We start from the raw sequence: 18,554 nt of genomic DNA on the forward strand, positions 1-18,554 counted from the left end.
GAGGTGATAGACGGAGCATCAGAACCAATTAAACACTCACACCCAGTCAACAGATCTGGGTTTGATCCATCACCGTTCTTTAGCCCACTCTGCCACCCCAGTTCAGACATGGCCATATGCAAATCAGTGACCCTGTGCCTCATGGGAACAGTCCAGCCCGAACTGCAAAGCCATGCCTTCCCTGGACCGGAAACAAGCTTCTTAGGACCGGTTTCTGGCATTTCAGCCGTCTTCAGCCAGGCTTGCTTGAATCCAGTGGCAAAGTGAGAAAGGGACTCACGTCTGAGCATACCCTGCCAACTTATGGCAAATAAAGCGTTACAAAAGGGGGTGGTGATGAACGGAGCATCAGAACCAATCAAACACTCACACCCAGTCAACAGATCTGGGTTTGATCAATCACCGTTCTTTAGCCCACTCTGCCACCCCAGTTTTTTTTTTAAGAAACCGGTCCTAGGAAGCTTGTTTCCAGTCCAGGGAAGGCATGGCTTGGCAGTTCGGGCCGGACTGTTCCCATGAGGCACAGGGTCAGACTGATTTGCATATGGCCATGTCTGAACTGGGGTGGTAGAGTGGGCTAAAGAACGGTGATGGATCAAACCCAGATCTGTTGACTGCGTGTGAGTGTTTGATTGGTTCTGATGCTCCGTCCATCACCATCCCCTTTTGTACCGCTGCATAGACTGGAAGCAGTACACAACATAAGCGGAGGCTAGTGTGTGGATGATGTAGATCAGGCATCTCCAACCTTTTCTGTTGTGAGAGCTAGTTCTGCTCAAGGAAAGTCTTCCTGAGCTACTAGCAAATTTTATAATTGTAAAATAGTGACTACACTATGACCAACCAAAGCAGGATTTCCAGTAGTTACCACCCAAGTATATCAAGTGCGGTTACCCGCAGAAATGCTGGGAAAAAGTTAACCAATATTAAATGCCTCCCCGTGACTTATGAAGTAACATTCAAATCTTGACGTGCACTTTGGCACAAAGGATATAAGCACAGCAGTACGTCTCCCCAGCTCCGCTTGAATTTTTATTCCACAGTTTCTGAAAATGCACATTTTCTATTTAATAAAATTTTGCACTGTGGGCAAACAAACTCAAATTTCCAGAACAAAACCCATTTTCAAAAACTAAAACTGCCTTTAAAATATCAGTTTTCAGTTATTAGGAAATCCGCAATCCCAAAACATCAGCTTGTCCTTTTCATGTACTCCCATGTACAAATGCCTCATATGGACAGACTATTTTGAATTCCCACATATTACATTCATAAGCCATGGATACTCACCATATCACCACGGATGCCTGTATTATGCCAGTAATACCCATCATTATACTGGGGCCACAGTTGTGCCAGGGCTGTTAACCATAAGGATCAGGGATGAGACCATATATCAGTCATGACCATTAATATGTCGGAAATAGGTACATATAGGCCAGTCCTGCTCTTAGTATGTCAACGATGGCTGCCAGTATACCATGACTAGACCCACAATACTTAAATACTCAAGGATGACCAATATTATGCCATTGGCACTATTATGCCAGGAATGGACACAATTAAGCCGGAGATGACACTCTTATGATAGGGGCTAGCATATACATTTGGCGGTTCTTGGTAGCAGGCATCGTTTCAGGAAGCAATAGTGTTTATTATGGACACAAACATAAATGTTGATGAATCTCTTAATTTTCTTTGGTCTGGATCATACCCTGTTCTCCTCAGGCCATGGGATGATCATGCATCCAACTGACATGTTTTCACTCTGACTCCTGCATTTTCACACTTTGGTGGGTCATCACAGATTACTGCTCAGGCTACTGCTGCCATATTTATTTGATGGTGCACTGTTGCGCCTGATAAAGGAGGGACTACAACAATGGTCAATCTCCTTGTGGCTTAATTATATTCAGATTGAATACAGACGGTCATGTATCAGGCCCTATAGGTCGACACAGTGTGTGTTTGAGTGTTAGCATTAGTTACTGCCATAAATGTGGCTGGCTGTCACTCCAAGGGTCCTGAGATGAGCAGTGCTGCCTTCTTTAATAGGAACCTACTCTCTGAATGTGATACTGGCTTTACTTCACCTCAGAGAGCTACTTTAAAGGTACCGGCGAGCTACCAGTAGCTCCCGAGCTACTCGTTGGGTACCCCCGATGTAGATGTTTGGAATAAAGTTCTTAAAACAGTCTGGCCAACCAATGCCTGTTGTCTGGCTAGAACATCCGACAAGAAGTGCTCAGTAAAGGTGTCTGGGGCTGACCATGTACCAGTCTTACACATGTCAGCCAAGGGAATGTTCCTGATTTCTTTCAAGTAGAGGGAGTATTAGGAGTAACGGTGTGGGCTGAATACAATTATCCATCAAGCAATCTCTGCTTTGGAAATAGTGTGCCCCTTGGGAGGCTTTGCTAAAGCAACAGACAACTGGTCAGCCTTAAGAAAAGGTTTAGTTCTCTCTATGAAATACATGAAAGTGCGTGCTTCACGTCTAGGGTACGGAGCGCTCCCTCTGCTACAGAGTCTGGCAGGGGAAAGAAGACTAGGAGCTCTACAGTCTAGTTAAGGTGGAATGGGGACACCACCTTAGGAAGTAACTTGGGGACTGCGTTGAGTACTGTGTCCTTGTGATCTTGAAGGGTTCTTGCAGAGTGAGGGCCTGCAGCTCACTAATGTGGCATAAAGAAGTTATTGTATTCCGAATGGATTCTTTCCAGAAGTACTGGAGCAGGAAAGAGAGTAAGGGTTCAAAATGGGGGACCCATGAGACTAGTAAGTACGTTGCTAAGGTTCCAGAGTGGCGCGGGGGGAACCCTAGGAGGAATGACTTGCGGCCGTTGACAAACGCCTTGATCACAGGAGTGCAAAGGGAGGAATAATCTCTTGTTTTGCATGTATGGGCAATACCTGCTAAGTGGAAGCATACTGAAGTGTAGCCTAGGTCTGACTTCTAGAGGTGGAGGAAATAACTGATGATATCTTGGACTGCAGGTCTTATAGAGTCTAGCTTGTTGCCAATGCAGTAATGGACACATATTTTCTACTTAGCAGGATAGCATGCACGTGTTGTAGGCCTACAGGACTTAAACAGGATATTTATGCATTTCAGGGGGAGTCCCAAGAAACTAAATTCTAGTGGGTACCTTGAGACGCAAAAACTCATCTTTGTCACTATAACGTGGAAGAAATATTAGACCCTGTGATCCTTTGAGGACCTTGAGGACTGGGAGGACTGGAGCTGCTGAAGCCTCTATATCGCGGCAGCTACCCGGCGGGACTGCGAGGACCAGCAGGCTTAGCTGTAAGCATTGGCCGCAGCTGGGTCCTCTTCCCGCCCCCTCCTCCTACATAGTCCCGCCTAGGGACGCGCACGGGCGAAGCCCGGGCAGAGGGCGGGCCCTCTGTGGCCCTCAGAGGCACGAAGAGACCGGACCGGGCCCATACTTTAATACATTGATTAGGACTACCTGGGTATTTATCCTGTTCGTTTATTGTTATAGCCGCGATTTCGGACAAACATCTACCTGTAAATGTAGGGGGTACTAACAAGGGAACATTAGATGATTACTTCACTAGGGTCGCTTCAGATATCGAAAGAAAGTGTTACTGGCTGAGCGTAGGGCTGAGCGGCGTCGCTCTATTAAATGTATGAAAAATAGATCCTCTGGAATTCATGAACCAAATTATTCCTTCTGATGCAAGTTCCCTCACTGGAACTCAGGATTCCTTATCCACGGATAGCACTCCCATACTCTTACGAGACACGCCCCCTCGACCTGATATTTTCAACAGTTCGTACACAAATAATATATCTCTCTCCAGCAATTCTATCATAGGAATTGATATGATTGCCGAACCCCTTTTACCAGCGGTTAAGATCATTAAAAAGAAGGTTGGGAAAGTAGCTACGCCTAAAGCTCATGGGCCACCCCCAATTAAAAGAAGAAAGAGGGTAGGTGACCCACAAAGTAGTAAGATTAACCATTCTGATTTTGGTAAAACGTCAAGGTCCACTGTAACTATTGTACCTACGTCAAAGTCCAGTGTAACAACTATTTTAACCCCAGCGGTTCCCACGGAAATAGTTTCAATCTCAAAAGACCCCGCATTGGCTGCATTTCTTTCATCTGGCCCAGTTACCCCTCTACACTGTCCGCCTAAGGAAGTACTGCCCGCTGCCCCTCTTGAGAGTATCGAACGATTAATAAGGTCATTCGTACTACCTATAATAGAGAGGTTAAAAAAGATGGAGCAGCGGTTGGGAATCTAGAACTGGCCATTAGTAATAATGCGGGGGTACTCAAGGACCTTGTAAATCTAGTGCCACCCCCCCCAATGCAGCCCCAGTGATACCTCCTACCCCTGTTACCCATAAGGGTATAAACAAAATTAGTAAGTCCATTACCAGTAGACAACATAGGGCTATATCCCCCAAATTAGTTCAACAACCAGTACAGCATGATCCTGGTGAAGCCCCCAAGGGAGGGAAACAATCTCTCATAGGAAATATGCAAGATGAGAAGGGAAGCACTAGCCCAGTTAGGACAGAGGATCACAAGAGACGCCAAGTTGAATTACCCCCAGAAGCGGTCCCTTATGTGGTAGTGCTCACGGGAATCCCGGCATTAGAAAAGGGTAGGAGGGAAGGGTTCTTTCAGCTAAAAAATAAAACTGTACACTGGCTCAACAAAAACAGACCTCTTCCCTTCAACATTAATGGTGAGATCCTGCATGTCCGACGACTCCCTTGGTTGGGACATAGAGCGAAAGATATTGAGGGGTATCTAATTGTTATCAACTTTAGAGATCCTAAAGCCGTTAATTATATCTTAAATTGTACTCCAGGGAAAACTGGCATTTCTATTGTGCCTTGTGAACTAACATATTTTTATCCAAGATCTCTAGCGACCCCTATGATGTACCCCGGGGTTATAGCTCGACCGCAGACAAAACTGCCTGTACCACCCATACCTTTTAACAACCGGTATATGAAGTACGCACCTAACCCTATGGCTATTGAAAATGCATCTGGATGGGATACTGTACCTTCTAGGAGCTATACAAATGGAACTAGGAGGACAGATTATTGGTTACCATTCACCCCGCTGGAAGTCACAAATAGATTTGATGCCCTTTCAGGCTTTGATGATTGTGATTGACAGGGGGGGGGGGGGGGGTGGGGGGGGGGGGTCTCCTAATGACATATCATTTACCATCGAGAACCAGGCTGTGAATGACAAGCCAACCCCTCCCGTGCAAATTCTGTTACCAGAACAAACTATTCACCCCGTAATTGCCCCCATTTCTATTGACCGACCTTTATTGAATTGTGAGTTTGAGCCGGTCACAGAAATTAGTCCTTTTGTGAATAATGATTTACTTGGTTCCTTGGACTATGACTTAACTAGGCGAGATTTGCCGACTGCCCATGTTAAAATCCTCTTGGAATGTGGCGGGTCTTAAGAGTAAACTGCCCATTCCTGAGTGGGGCTCTTTTATGGCCCTACACGACATCTGTATGTTGCAGGAAACTTGCGCATTAAAAGGAAGCATAGCCCGGGGATTTGCTACGTATGATATCTTGGCAAGTAAGGGCGAGAAGGGCAGACCCCTGGGGGGATTGTCTATATGGGTTGGCACGCACTTAGGAGCCAAGGCATTGCAAATTCCAACCAATTCACTGGATGTTCAGTGCGTATTGCTGACTATACCAAAAGGGCCAAACATTGCCATGATTAGTGTATACTTAAGGCCAGTAAGGCGGGGCCTTGAATCAGAGATCATTGAAACTTTGTTGACCCTCATCCAGTCAATGGACCCCTCTACTGTGTTAATACTGAGAGGCGATTTTAATTGTCATTTCGAGCCACTCATGGATACGAATTTGGGCGACCTGGATGATGTTGATTCACTGTGGGCCATTCCTGAGCCATTGACTACTCGGGTCAAGGCATGGACCCCTTTAGTTTTGCAACTGCAGTCATTTGCGCAAACAACCTCATTACGAGCATGCAATGGGAGGGTGGAGCCTGATAGACCAGGGAAAGCCACATTTAACCGATTAAACCAGTCTTCAATAATCGATTATATTTTTATAGAGGCCAGGCATTGGGATAGGCTGTATGAGTTCAGGGTCATTGAAAGATTTGACAGTGACCATAACGCCCTGGTACTCTCACTCAAGATGGGGAGTTTTGGGCTGAAATGCCAAACCCCGGATGATCACTGTGTCACTGTGCCTTTAATTATTACAAACTGTAGGCGTAGGGTCAAATTGCCAGACCTTCAGATGTCCGTTAGCAAACTTGCCGTATTATATGAGACTATCATTCCATTCATTGAAGAGATGGGGAAATTTGGCCACCTAGGCAGAGCATCTGAAATACATAACCAATTGGTCACAGCACTTAAAGATATTCTCTACCCTGAGAGAAGGGCAAATCAGCCACGGATCACGACTATTCAGTGGTACAATGCCTCTTGTCGGAATGCCAAAAAGGCCCTTTTTAGAGCTTTAAAAATTAATAGGGAGGCCATTAAGGTTCACAGTGCTGTGTATAAAAAGGCAATTCACGATGCAAAAAAGGAATGGGAGGCTACCAAATGGGAGAATTTGGGATCTGCACTTAGCAACAAAAATTCCAAATTATTCTGGTCGATAGTCGCATCTGGACTTAGTGGGCATATCCCCGCACTCGCCCCCAACATTGCCCCTTCTATCTGGGAAAGCCATTTTTGTGCTCTTTATGGCATTTGAGTCTGGTGGTATGCCTGATAACTTCACTGAACTCCAGCAACCCTAAAGTGTTAGTGGGGCTGAAGCGCAGGGCTGGTTAATTGCCGCCCGTTCACGCCTTGCCCCAGATCAATTTTTTACCTTGACCGAGGTAGAGAGCGTTAGGAAATTTGCTCCCAAATAAGGCTCCAGGTTTGGACAAATTGCCAGGGGACTTGTTTGGGACGCAACCAATAATATGGGCCCCTTATCTGGTTGTTTTATTTAATGGTATTTTGCAGGGTGACGATCTGCCTCCTACTTGGTTAAGAGCAGAAATCGTGCCCATTTCAAAAAAGGGATGCCCACTAACCCCCTCTAACTATAGACCCATCAGTCTAATTAATACATCACAAAAGCTAATGGGGAGGGTTATCCTGGATAGGATCCTCGGGTGGATTGAGGAAAAGGGGATATTGTCTACACTCCAGGCAGGATTTAGGTCTGGTACCTCCACCCTAGATCAGATATTTCGCCTGCAGGTCCTGTATTGGAAAACAGCAAAGGTGGAGGGTGGCAGCCTCTACCTTGTGTTTGTGGACCTGCGGGCAGCATTTGACCTGGTCCCGCGTGGAAAACTTTGGAGAGTGCTAGCAGATATAGGCCTCCCGCCCTACTTGTTAGCCATTCTTTCGAGGCTCCATCTAAATAATTTTGCGCAGGTCAGGTGTGGAAGGTACGGTGAACTAACAGATCAATTCCCTGTCCAAAAAGTAGTTCGCCAAGGGTGCGTGCTGGCACCAACTTTATTCAGCCTTTATATAAATGGACTCGTAGAACATCTGAATGGTGTGGTAAACAACGACGCCCCTAAATTGGCTACAGGTAGAGTGCCCGCTCTGATGTTCGCAGACGACACATTGTTGCTGTCTAGATCATCATCAGGCATTCAAAAAACACTCGATGGCTTTGTGGAGTTCTGTGACCTTCGGGGGTTGGAAATCAATCTAGGAAAAACAAACTTTATGATCTTTAACCCCTCCCAAGCGTGTACGTCCAAACCCAGTACTATATGGTACCCCCCTGGAAAGGGTTAAAAGGAGTAGTTTTTTACCTGTAACTCCAGTTCGGTAGTAGGGGTATCTCTGTTACAGTCATAATCTATGAATAGTCCCGCCCATGTGCGGGGACCCCGGAGCAATCAAAATATCTCTTAAGCTGTCCTGCATTGGCAAACCTGCAAAGACACTTAAGAGACAGACAAAATAATACAGCCTAATAACAATATGGCTGCACTGGCCAGCACTTCATCTGAAGTGAACACAAAAGCCAAAATAAAGTTTAAATGTCATTTTTATTCACATCTGACATGTTCCTTTATTGTATCACACTCCCTTCACCAAAATCCCTTTAAACAATAGAGAGGAAGGGGTGGACAGACAAGCCCTATAGGCTGTCATTATGTGTCTGCTAAAGGGATACCGTGCCTTTAAGGAACTCTCCAGAGACCCCCGGTATCCCAGGATGCACAAGGTGTACAACAGGCCTGATACTGTCGGGTTACTCCACCGGGGAGGAGGGAGGGTCGCTTATGACTAACAGATACCCCTACTACAGAACTGGAGTTACAGGTAAGAAACTACTCCTTCTGTAGTAGGGGATCTCTGTGTATAGTCATAATGTATGAATAGAATGGCAAGCCCATCCCAACCAACAAACAGCGGTGGAGTAAAAACCGAACACCAACAAATTACTGTGCAACAAATTCCTCAGCGAAGCCTGTCCAACCTGCGCATCTGCCCTAGCATCAGAGTCCAGGCAGTAATGCTTTGTAAACGTATGGACCGACTTCCAGGTGGCAGCCTTACAAATGTCAGCAATTGGAACATTCCTAAGCAAAGCTGTAGTCGCTGCTTTGCCCCTAGTCGAATGTGCTGTAGGCTTACCCCCTAACGACTTATTAACTTTCTGATAACAGAGCTGAATACAGGACACAATCCATCTGGAGATGGACTGTTTCGAGGTAGCTAGACCAGTTCTTACTGAACCATAATTTACAAACAGTTGATCCGACCTGCGGATGTCTTTTGTCTTATCTAGATAGAATTTCAACACTATGCACATCTAGCGAATGCAGAGACCTCTCCGCCGGAGAGGAGGGATGCTGAAAAAATGTAGGCAAAGTTATCATTTGATTTACATGGAAATCAGATATCACTTTAGGCAAAAATTTAGGATGAGTACGCATTACCACTTTAGAAGCATGGAATACAGTATACTGCTCTTGACAACACAGAGCCTGAATCTCACTTACTCTCCTGGCCGATGTAATGGCCACAAGGAAGGCAGCCTTCCAGGACAAATGCTGCAGAGAAGCCTTATGAATAGGCTCAAAAGGCTCCCTCATTAATCTGGACAACACCACGTTCAATTCCCATGGTGGAGAAGGTCGTCTAACAGGGGGAAACGCCTTACGCAAACCCTCCAAAAAATCTTTAATCACAGGGATTTGAAAAAATGAGGTTTGGTAAGGGCCCTTTCTATACGCAGTCAAAGCTGCGAGATGAACTTTAATAGACTGAAAATTAAGCCCAGATTGAGCTAACTACAGCAGATAAGGCAAAATAACATCTTTACAGGATGTAGGGACAATGTCCTTTGCCGTGCACCATAAGCAGAATCTCTTCCACTTATAGGCGTAAGAAGTCCTCATAGACTGTCTCTTCGCCTCTTTCAAGATCTCCATACAGTCCTGAGGTAGGTTCAAGTGTCCATACTGTACTAGCTCAGGAGCCATGCTGCCAAACTCAAGGACGAGAGATTGGGGTGAACCATCTGTCCTCCGAATTTCGTGAGAAGGTTCGGCCGACACGGCAGGCGCCGGTGTGGCAGAACAGACCAGTGAAGAAGGTCGGTGAACCACCATTGCCTCGGCCACTCCGGAGCAATCAGGATCATCCTGGCTCTGGATTGCGACAGCTTGATCAGCACCGCCAAAATCAGGGGAATGGATGGAAAGGCGTAGAGAAAGCTGTTGGACCAGCTGATCCATAGGGCATTCCACAGTGTCCCTGGTTGGTAGTATCTGGACGCGAAGTCGCGGCATTTGCTGTTTTCTGCCGTAGCGAACAGATCGATATCCGGAGTGCCCCACTCTGCGAAGACGTCTTAGCACGTCGTCGTTTAGCACCCACTCGTGATTTTCTTGAACGAGCCTGCTGAGCGCATCGGCTTGGGCATTCTGCACTCCCGGCAGATGGGTTGCTGTGATCGTTAGGTTCCTGGCCACCAGCCAATTCCAGATCGTCTGTGCCTCCCGAGACAGCGTGCGTGAACGGGAGCCCCCCTGCTTGTTGAGGTAATACATGGTAGTAGTATTGTCCGTCTGAACTAGCAGGGAGTTCGTCTTGAAGGAGGGATGGAATGCCTTCAGGGCCAAGTGTACTGCTCTGAGTTCCAAAAAGTTGATGTGGTAAGTCATCTCCGTCTGTGACCATATCCCCTGAATCTGAAGAGGGCCCGAATGCGCTCCCCAGCCCTGGAGAGACGCATCGGTCACTATGGTCTGGACCGGAATATCCTTGTGAAAGGGAGTCCCCTTGCAGACATTCTCTGAGGAGCACCACCATTTCAGAGACTGTAGAGCGTGTTGGGACAGATGAATCTTGTCCTCCCAACGCCCCCGCCTCTGGTCCCATTGATCCTCCGGACATTCCTGCAGAGGCCTCCTATGCAGACGTGCATTGGGGGTGAGAAAGATGCAGGAAGCCATCGACCCCAGTAAAGAGGACACCGTCCTCACTGTAGGAGAGTGGGCTGAGAGGAGGTGCAGGGCCTTCCAACGGATAGATAAGCGTCTCTCCTCCGAAGGACACACGCTTGCGTTCAAAGTATTGACTGAGGCCCCCAAGTACTGGAGACACTGCACAGGGATCGGCACTGACTTAGACATGTTGATGTGCAGTCCCAGGCGATGAAGCAAGGCAGCTGTCCTGTTGAAATGACACTGGGCTTCCTGGTACGTGGAAGCTTTGATCAGCCAATCGTCCAGGCATGGATACACAAACACTTTGTTCTTCCGCAAGTGTACTGCCACCACTGCCATGCACTTGGAGAACGTCCTTGGTGCAGACTTCAGACCAAACGGGAGTACTGTATACTGGTAATGGTTGTTGCCTACCAGAAACCTTAGGAACTTGCGATGCTTTGGTGCGATCGGCACATGAAAGTAAGCGTCCTGCAGATCTATGGCGCACAGCCAGTCTCCTCGATGCAACTGAGGGTAAATCTGATGCAGGGACAACATACGGAACTTTTCTCTGCGGATCCACTTGTTTGCTTGACGCAGATCTAGAATAGGCCTGAACTCGTTCTTGTCCTTTTTTCTGACGAGAAAGAACCTGGAGTAAAGACCTTTTCCTTTTTGCCTCAAAGGAACAGTTTCTTTCGCCTTCTTCTTTAACAGAATGTCTGCCTCCCACTGGAGCTCTCGCACCATGTAGGGAGAGCGCACTGGTGGAATCTGTGGAGGCGGGCTGGTGAAACGAAGACTGTACCCATTGCAAACAATATTCAGCACCCACTTGTCCTGAGTTATTGTTCTCCACTCTGCCAGGTAGTATTGAATACTTCTCCCCCCCCCACCAGAGCGGGTAACGGATGAGGGGGAAGTGACCTTTCAGGGCTTCGACCCGGCCGGGCCTTTGTTCCCCGACGAGGATTGATGCTGGCCTCTGCCCCTCTGGCGCTTTTGAAAGGACTGCCTCGGGAACTGTTGTTGCTGGTGTTGTTGTTGACCAGACGGACGCCCTTGGCCGCGTTGTTTAGAATAACGCCTGCCATAGGAACAGAATGATCTCTTCTGTTCCTTGGGTTTTTCCAACCCCACGGCCTTCAGGGTTTCTGCTTTGGCCTTCATGCGGGCCATTTCATCAGCAGAGCGGAGGCGCTAGCAGCCTTCATAGTTGTGGCCGACGTAGAGCACATTCTCCTCCCCAAGGAGTCCATCTTGCGACTCTCCTTATCCGGAGGAGCCGTGGAAGAGGGCGTCGTGGAGTGTTGTTTCCGAGCCGCAACCACAATGACAGAGTCTGGGGGAGGGTCCACCCTGAGTAACGCCGGGTCCGAATCAGGGGCCCTGTACTTTTTCTGCAACCATGAGGGAGCAGACTTCACCACGGCTGGTGTCAAGAAGACCTCCATGGCTGGTTCCTCCAAACCTGGAACCAAAGGAAGGAGGGGGCGTGACAGGTAAGCCTTGTGCAAGGTCTCAAATATCACAGAGGTAGTGGGAACCGGTACTGCCACTGAGATTCCCAATTTCGCCGCCCCCCTCATCAGTACATCCTGGAAAGTGGCAATATCATCCACCGGCGAGATTCTAGTAGGCGGTGTTTCCGACAACGAGGGGGAAAGCCGTCCATTGCCAGAAGAGTCCGTATACCTCGTGCCTCTGGAACGAGATCTATATCTCCGTCGTCCATGCCTTGTGTGAGTGGACGATCTGTGTCTGCTCCGTGACCTCCGGCGAGATCGAGAGCGTGATCTCAGTCTGCGTGGGGCCTTAGGAATCACCGGTAGCCGAGGAGACGGCGGGAGCTGTGGCACCGGAGGAGGAGGAGAAGACGGCGGGAGCTGTGGCACCGGAGGAGGAGGAGGAGACGGCGGGAGCTGTGGCACCGGAGGAGGAGGAGGAGGAGACGGCGGGAGCTGTGGCACCGGAGGAGGAGGAGGAGGAGACGGCGGGAGCTGTGGCACCGGAGGAGACGACGTCGGGAGCTGTGGCACCGGAGGAGGAGGAGACGGCGGGAGCTGTGGCACCGGAGGAGGAGGAGACGGCGGGAGCTGTGGCACCGGAGGAGGAGGAGGAGACGGCGGGAGCTGTGGCACCGGAGGAGGAGGAGGAGACGGCGGGAGCTGTGGCACCGGAGGAGGAGGAGACGGCGGGAGCTGTGGCACCGGAGGAGGAGGAGGAGACGGCGGGAGCTGTGGCACCGGAGGAGGAGGAGGAGGAGGAGGAGAAGGCGGGAGCTGTGGCACCGGAGGAGGAGGAGGAGAAGGCGGGAGCTGTGGCACCGGAGGAGGAGGAGGAGGAGACGGCGGGAGCTGTGGCACCGGAGGAGGAGGAGGAGGAGACGGCGGGAGCTGTGGTACCGGAGGAGGAGGAGGAGACGGCGGGAGCTGTGGCACCGGAGGAGGAGGAGACGGCGGGAGCTGTGGCACCGGAGGAGGAGGAGACGACGGCGGGAGCTGTGGCACCGGAGGAGGAGGAGACGGCGGGAGCTGTGGCGGAGGAGGAGGAGACGGCGGGAGCTGTGGCACAGGAGGAGGAGACGGCGGGAGCTGTGGCACCGGAGGAGGAGGAGGAGGAGGAGGAGGAGGAGACGGCGGGAGCTGTGGCACCGGAGGAGGAGGAGACGGCGGGAGCTGTGGCACCGGAGGAGGAGGAGGAGACGGCGGGAGCTGTGGCACAGGAGGAGGAGGAGGAGGAGGAGACGGCGGGAGCTGTGGCACAGGAGGAGGAGGAGGAGGAGGAGGAGGCGGCAGGAGCTGTGGCAACAGAGGAGGAGGAGGAGGGGAAGACGGCGGGAGCTGTGGCACCGGAGGAGGAGGAGGAGGAGGAGGAGGAGGAGACGGCGGGAGCTGTGGCACCGGAGGAGGAGGAGGAGGAGGAGACGGAGACGGCGGGAGCTGTGGTACCGGAGGAGGAGTCGGCGGGAGCTGTGGCACCGGAGGAGGAGGAGGAGGAGGAGACGGCGGGAGCTGTGGCACCGGAGGAGGAGACGGCGGGAGCTGTGGCGGAGGAGGAGGAGGAGGAGGAGGAGGAGGAGGAGACGGCGGGAGCTGTGGCACCGGAGGAGGAGGAGACGGCGGGAGCTGTGGCACCGGAGGAGGAGGAGGAGGAGGAGACTGCGGGAGCTGTGGCACCGAAGGAGGAGGAGGAGGAGGAGACGGCGGGAGCTGTGGCACCGGAGGAGGAGGAGACGGCGGGAGCTGTGGCACCGGAGGAGGAGGAGACGGCGGGAGCTGTGGCACCGGAGGAGGAGGAGGAGGAGACGGCGGGAGCTGTGGCACCGGAGGAGGAGGAGGAGACGGCGGGAGCTGTGGCACCGGAGGAGGAGAAGGAGGAGGAGGAGACGGCGGGAGCTGTGGCACCGGAGGAGGAGGAGGAGGAGACGGCGGGAGCTGTGGCACCGGAGGAGGAGGAGGAGGAGACGGCGGGAGCTGTGGCACCGGAGGAGGAGGAGGAGACGGCGGGAGCTGTGGCGGAGGAGGAGACGGCGGGAGCTGTGGCGGAGGAGGAGGAGGAGGAGGAGGAGACGGCGGGAGCTGTGGCGGAGGAGGAGGAGGAGGAGACGGCGGGAGCTGTGGCGGAGGAGGAGGAGACGGCGGGAGCTGTGGCACCGGAGGAGGAGGAGACGGCGGGAGCTGTGGCACCGGAGGAGGAGGAGACGGCGGGAGCTGTGGCACCGGAGGAGGAGGAGGAGACGGCGGGAGCTGTGGCACCGGAGGAGGAGGAGGAGGAGATGGCGGGAGCTGTGGCACCGGAGGAGGAGGAGGAGATGGCGGGAGCTGTGGCACCGGAGGAGGAGGAGGAGGAGACGGCAGGAGCTGTGGCACCGGAGGAGGAGGAGGAGACGGCAGGAGCTGTGGCACCGGAGGAGGAGGAGGAGACGGAGGGAGCTGTGGCACCAGAGGAGGAGGAGGAGGAGGAGGAGGGAGCTGTGGCACCGGAGGAGGAGGAGGAGACGGCGGGAGCTGTGGCACCGGAGGAGGAGGAGGAGGAGGAGGAGACGGCGGGAGCTGTGGCACCGGAGGAGGAGGAGGAGGAGGAGGAGACGGCGGGAGCTGTGGCACCGGAGGAGGAGGAGGAGGAGGAGGAGACGGCGGGAGCTGTGGCACCGGAGGAGGAGTAGGAGGAGGAGACGGCGGGAGCTGTGGCACCGGAGGAGGAGGAGGAGGAGGGAGCTGTGGCACCGGAGGAGGAGGAGACGGCGGGAGCTGTGGCACCGGAGGAGGAGGAGACGGCGGGAGCTGTGGCACCGGAGGAGGAGGAGGAGGAGGAGGAGGAGGAGACGGCGGGAGCTGTGGCACCGGAGGAGGAGGAGACGGCGGGAGCTGTGGCACCGGAGGAGGAGACGGCGGGAGCTGTGGCACCGGAGGAGGAGGAGACGGCGGGAGCTGTGGCACCGGAGGAGGAGGAGGAGACGGCGGGAGCTGTGGCACCGGAGGAGGAGACGGCGGGAGCTGTGGCACCGGAGGAGGAGGAGGAGACGGCGGGAGCTGTGGCACCGGAGGAGGAGGAGGAGACGGCGGGAGCTGTGGCACCGGAGGAGGAGGAGGAGACGGCGGGAGCTGTGGCACCGGAGGAGGAGGAGGAGACGGCGGGAGCTGTGGCACCGGAGGAGGAGGAGGAGACGGCGGGAGCTGTGGCACAGGAGGAGGAGGAGGAGGAGGAGGAGGCGGGAGCTGTGGCACAGGAGGAGGAGGAGGCTTCTGAGGCAGCGGCTGAGGGAGAGGCTGCGGAGCTCCATCACTCCTTGCAGGAGAACCCGGACTAGCACTGTCCGGACTTCCGTCCACCCTTCTCTTCTTGGCGGGCCTATCCCGTGCTGAAGTAAACGAGGGGGAGCGCCCTCTCCTCCTAGATCCACGACTGGATATCGTAGTCACCGAAGTGTTACCAGATGTCCTCGACGTTGAACTGAGCGTCGACCTCGTACGGCTTCTCCTCGCCTTTGACCGCAAACGGCGTCCCCTCGACGTCGAACGGTGGCCCCTCGACGGCGAACGGCGGGTCGACGGAGAGCCTCTCGACGTCGGCGGCGATCTGTGCCTCGACGGCGGCGATCTGTGCCTCGACGGCGGCGATCTGTGCCTCGACGGCGGCGATCTGTGCCTCGACGGCGGCGATCTGTGCCTCGACGGCGGCGATCTGTGCCTCGACGGCGGCGATCTGTGCCTCGACGGCGGCGATCTCCTTCGTCTCGACGGCGATCTCCTTCGTCTCGACGGCATTCGCCGGTGTCGTCGGCGCCGATCCATGAGCTGACTGCGAAGGAGACGAGCGGGTTCGCCTCGACGGCGAGCTGCGCTGTCTGTGGGGCTCGGTATGACGTCGATGGTGTGTCGACGTCGACTGTGAAATAGACGGCGACCTAGTCCTAGGTCCGCCGGCCCCTCTCTCGACGTCGAACATCAAGAACGCCGAGATCCAGAGCCCTGGATCGACGGCGAACACACCGGTGCTTTACCTCTCGCCGTAGACATCGTCGCCTTCGACGTTGAACGCGATCTACCAGCCGGTAGGTGTCGTTCCTGCTCCTTTTTCTGCCCGGAGGTCCCTCCAGTGGCTGAAGCATGGGCAGAGGAAGGGGAATGAGATCTTCCATGCCCCGAAGTCCCACCTGTTCTCTGCTTCTCCTGTCCCTGAAGGCGAATCTTCTCTCTGTCTCAGGGTCCTCTTGGAGAAGGTCTTGCAGATGTCACATGTAGCAGGGACATGTGAGGATGATAAGCAGAGAATACAGACATCATGTGGGTCCGTCTAGGCCATTTTCCTCCCACACTCAGGGCATTTATCAAATAAAGCCATGCTGAAAAGAGAGTCCAAACTGCACCAAGCAGCAGAGAAAGGCTCAAGACGTCGAATGAACAAACTTTTATCAAGAAAAAAAAACAATTTAGTCACAAAAACCACCCAAAAGGGTAGAGGTCAATGCTCCTGGGTCCTGCTAGCAGGAGCCGGAAAAAAGAACTGGAAGTAACTTGCTTTGGCTGTGCATCCTGGGATACCGGGGGTCTCTGGAGAGTTCCTTAAAGGCACGGTATCCTTTTAGCAGACACATAATGAGCCTATAGGGCTTGTCTGTCCACCCCTTCTTCTCTATTGTTTAAAGGGATTTTGGTGAAGGGAGTGTGATACAATAAAGGAACATGTCAGATGTGAATAAAAATGACATTTAAACTTTATTTTGGCTTTTGTGTTCACTTCAGATGAAGTGCTGGCCAGTGCAGCCATATTGTTATTAGGCTGTATTATTTTGTCTGTCTCTTAAGTGTCTTTGCAGGTTTGCAAATGCAGGACAGCTTAAGAGATATTTTGATTGCTCCGGGGTCCCCGCACATGGGCGGGACTATTCATAGATTATGACTATACACAGAGATCCCCTACTACAGAACATTTATTTATTTGGGTGTCACGAACTGAGAATTTTGACTGGAACAAGCAGATCGCCAAATCCACGCTTAAGCTATCTCAGTTAGCAGGGGGTTTAAGTAAAGTTCTTAACTAATCTACTTTTAGGCCTGTCTCCCCCGCACTCAAAATATATTGCCATCAAGCAAGAATGGCAGCAATTTATGGGGCTGAACTTTGGGGGCACAAGCACATTACGGATCTCAAAAAGGCGGAGCAGTCTTTTGTTAGAAACTTAGTCGGGTTACCGTCTAGTACGCCATTGATCCCTCTTAGATTTGATCTTGGCTTGCTTCCTATAGAGGAGATCATAAGTGCTAGACCAATTATGTATTGGAAGAGGTTGTGGTCCGTCCCTGAACTGGCTGATTACAGAGCAGAATTCTCTGAGATTTGGCCTATTCTTAAATATAAAACTATTCCATGGCTTCAGTACATTAGTACAGTTAGCACCCGGCTAGGCTCCTCCGGTTTATGGGATACCCCCGAGACCTGTTGCCCCGGGATATCTAAGAATATACTCCTCTCTCAGATACGTATGTTAAACTACCTAACACTAATGAGCTCTGCATCACTGGGTAGGCTGACATCTGAGTTCCTTCTAGTAAAATCAGAACCCAAGGTTGAGGAATTCATGGATCTAATTGAACCCCCAGCAGCCCGAAAGCTGTATATTCAGCTAAGGCACAGTACTCTTCCCATAAGGTCCCTTACTTCCAAATGGTTTAAACCCAATATTGAAGCTTGCCCCGCATGCACTTACAAAATTGAGAATATGCCCCATGTACTGTTCTTTTGCTCTGCGTATTCTGCAATTAGAAAACGCTGGCTGACCCCTATCTGTAAGAACTTGGGACTTTTGCACTTCACACAAGCTTGTAGGATATTGACCTACGACACTCATCCTCCTATTGTTTGCGGTTTCTCGTTATTTGTTTTACATGTGGCGTAGGAGGCGAAATTTTTTAACCTAAATTGTTGTCTCTATTGTTTTTTAATATTATGCATTGTGATAACTTAGTTTAACCTGTTCTTAAATATTTATGACCATTTATTGTTTTAATTTTCATGTTGATATAGTTTATATGCACTTTTTATGGTCTGTTGACCGAAATAAAGTTATTACAACAACTAAATTCTAGGACCTCAAGTCCCAAACCGGTAGATGGAGTTGCTTTGGATATGGGTGACTGATGTGGCCTTTGTTTTTGGTGAGAAGGTGTGAGAAAGTGGCTCTGTATATACCGTTCCTTAATAGGTACAGGGTGTACAGAGTCCACAGACCAAGGGTTTAACAGAGGTTAAAGTTAGATATAACCTTACTCTCCAAAGTGGTAGCCTGGTCGAGCAGTAAGGCAGTATCAGAGGACAGTGTAAAGCATTTGTTGCACAAACTCAATCAGCAAATGGTCTCACACACTCAATAACTGAACTCTAGGCCAATGGTTTATATATAAAATATATATGCTTGTTTTATTTTAGAACCAACACTTGGAATTAAAATATACTCTCTCGACAGGAGATGTTTCATAAAAATACTTTTGTATATGCAATAGACTTTTTAGTAAACACTTACAAGTAGTTGCAGTAGGCAACTATTTCTAAACACAACAATACATTGAGCTCAATGATAAA

General features: G+C 51.2%; 1 protein-coding gene across 6 annotated transcripts in view; it reads right to left on the minus strand.

Moving 5' to 3' along the window:
* CDC27 (cell division cycle 27) overlaps nt 1-18,554 on the minus strand; it is a 1,680,535-nt gene that overhangs the window by 1,124,409 nt on the left and 537,572 nt on the right. The gene's annotated exons all lie outside the window — the stretch shown is intronic.

The sequence above is a fragment of the Triturus cristatus genome, chromosome 1_1 (genome assembly GCF_964204655.1).
Source record: "Triturus cristatus chromosome 1_1, aTriCri1.1, whole genome shotgun sequence".
Taxonomy (NCBI): Eukaryota; Metazoa; Chordata; class Amphibia; order Caudata; family Salamandridae; genus Triturus; species Triturus cristatus.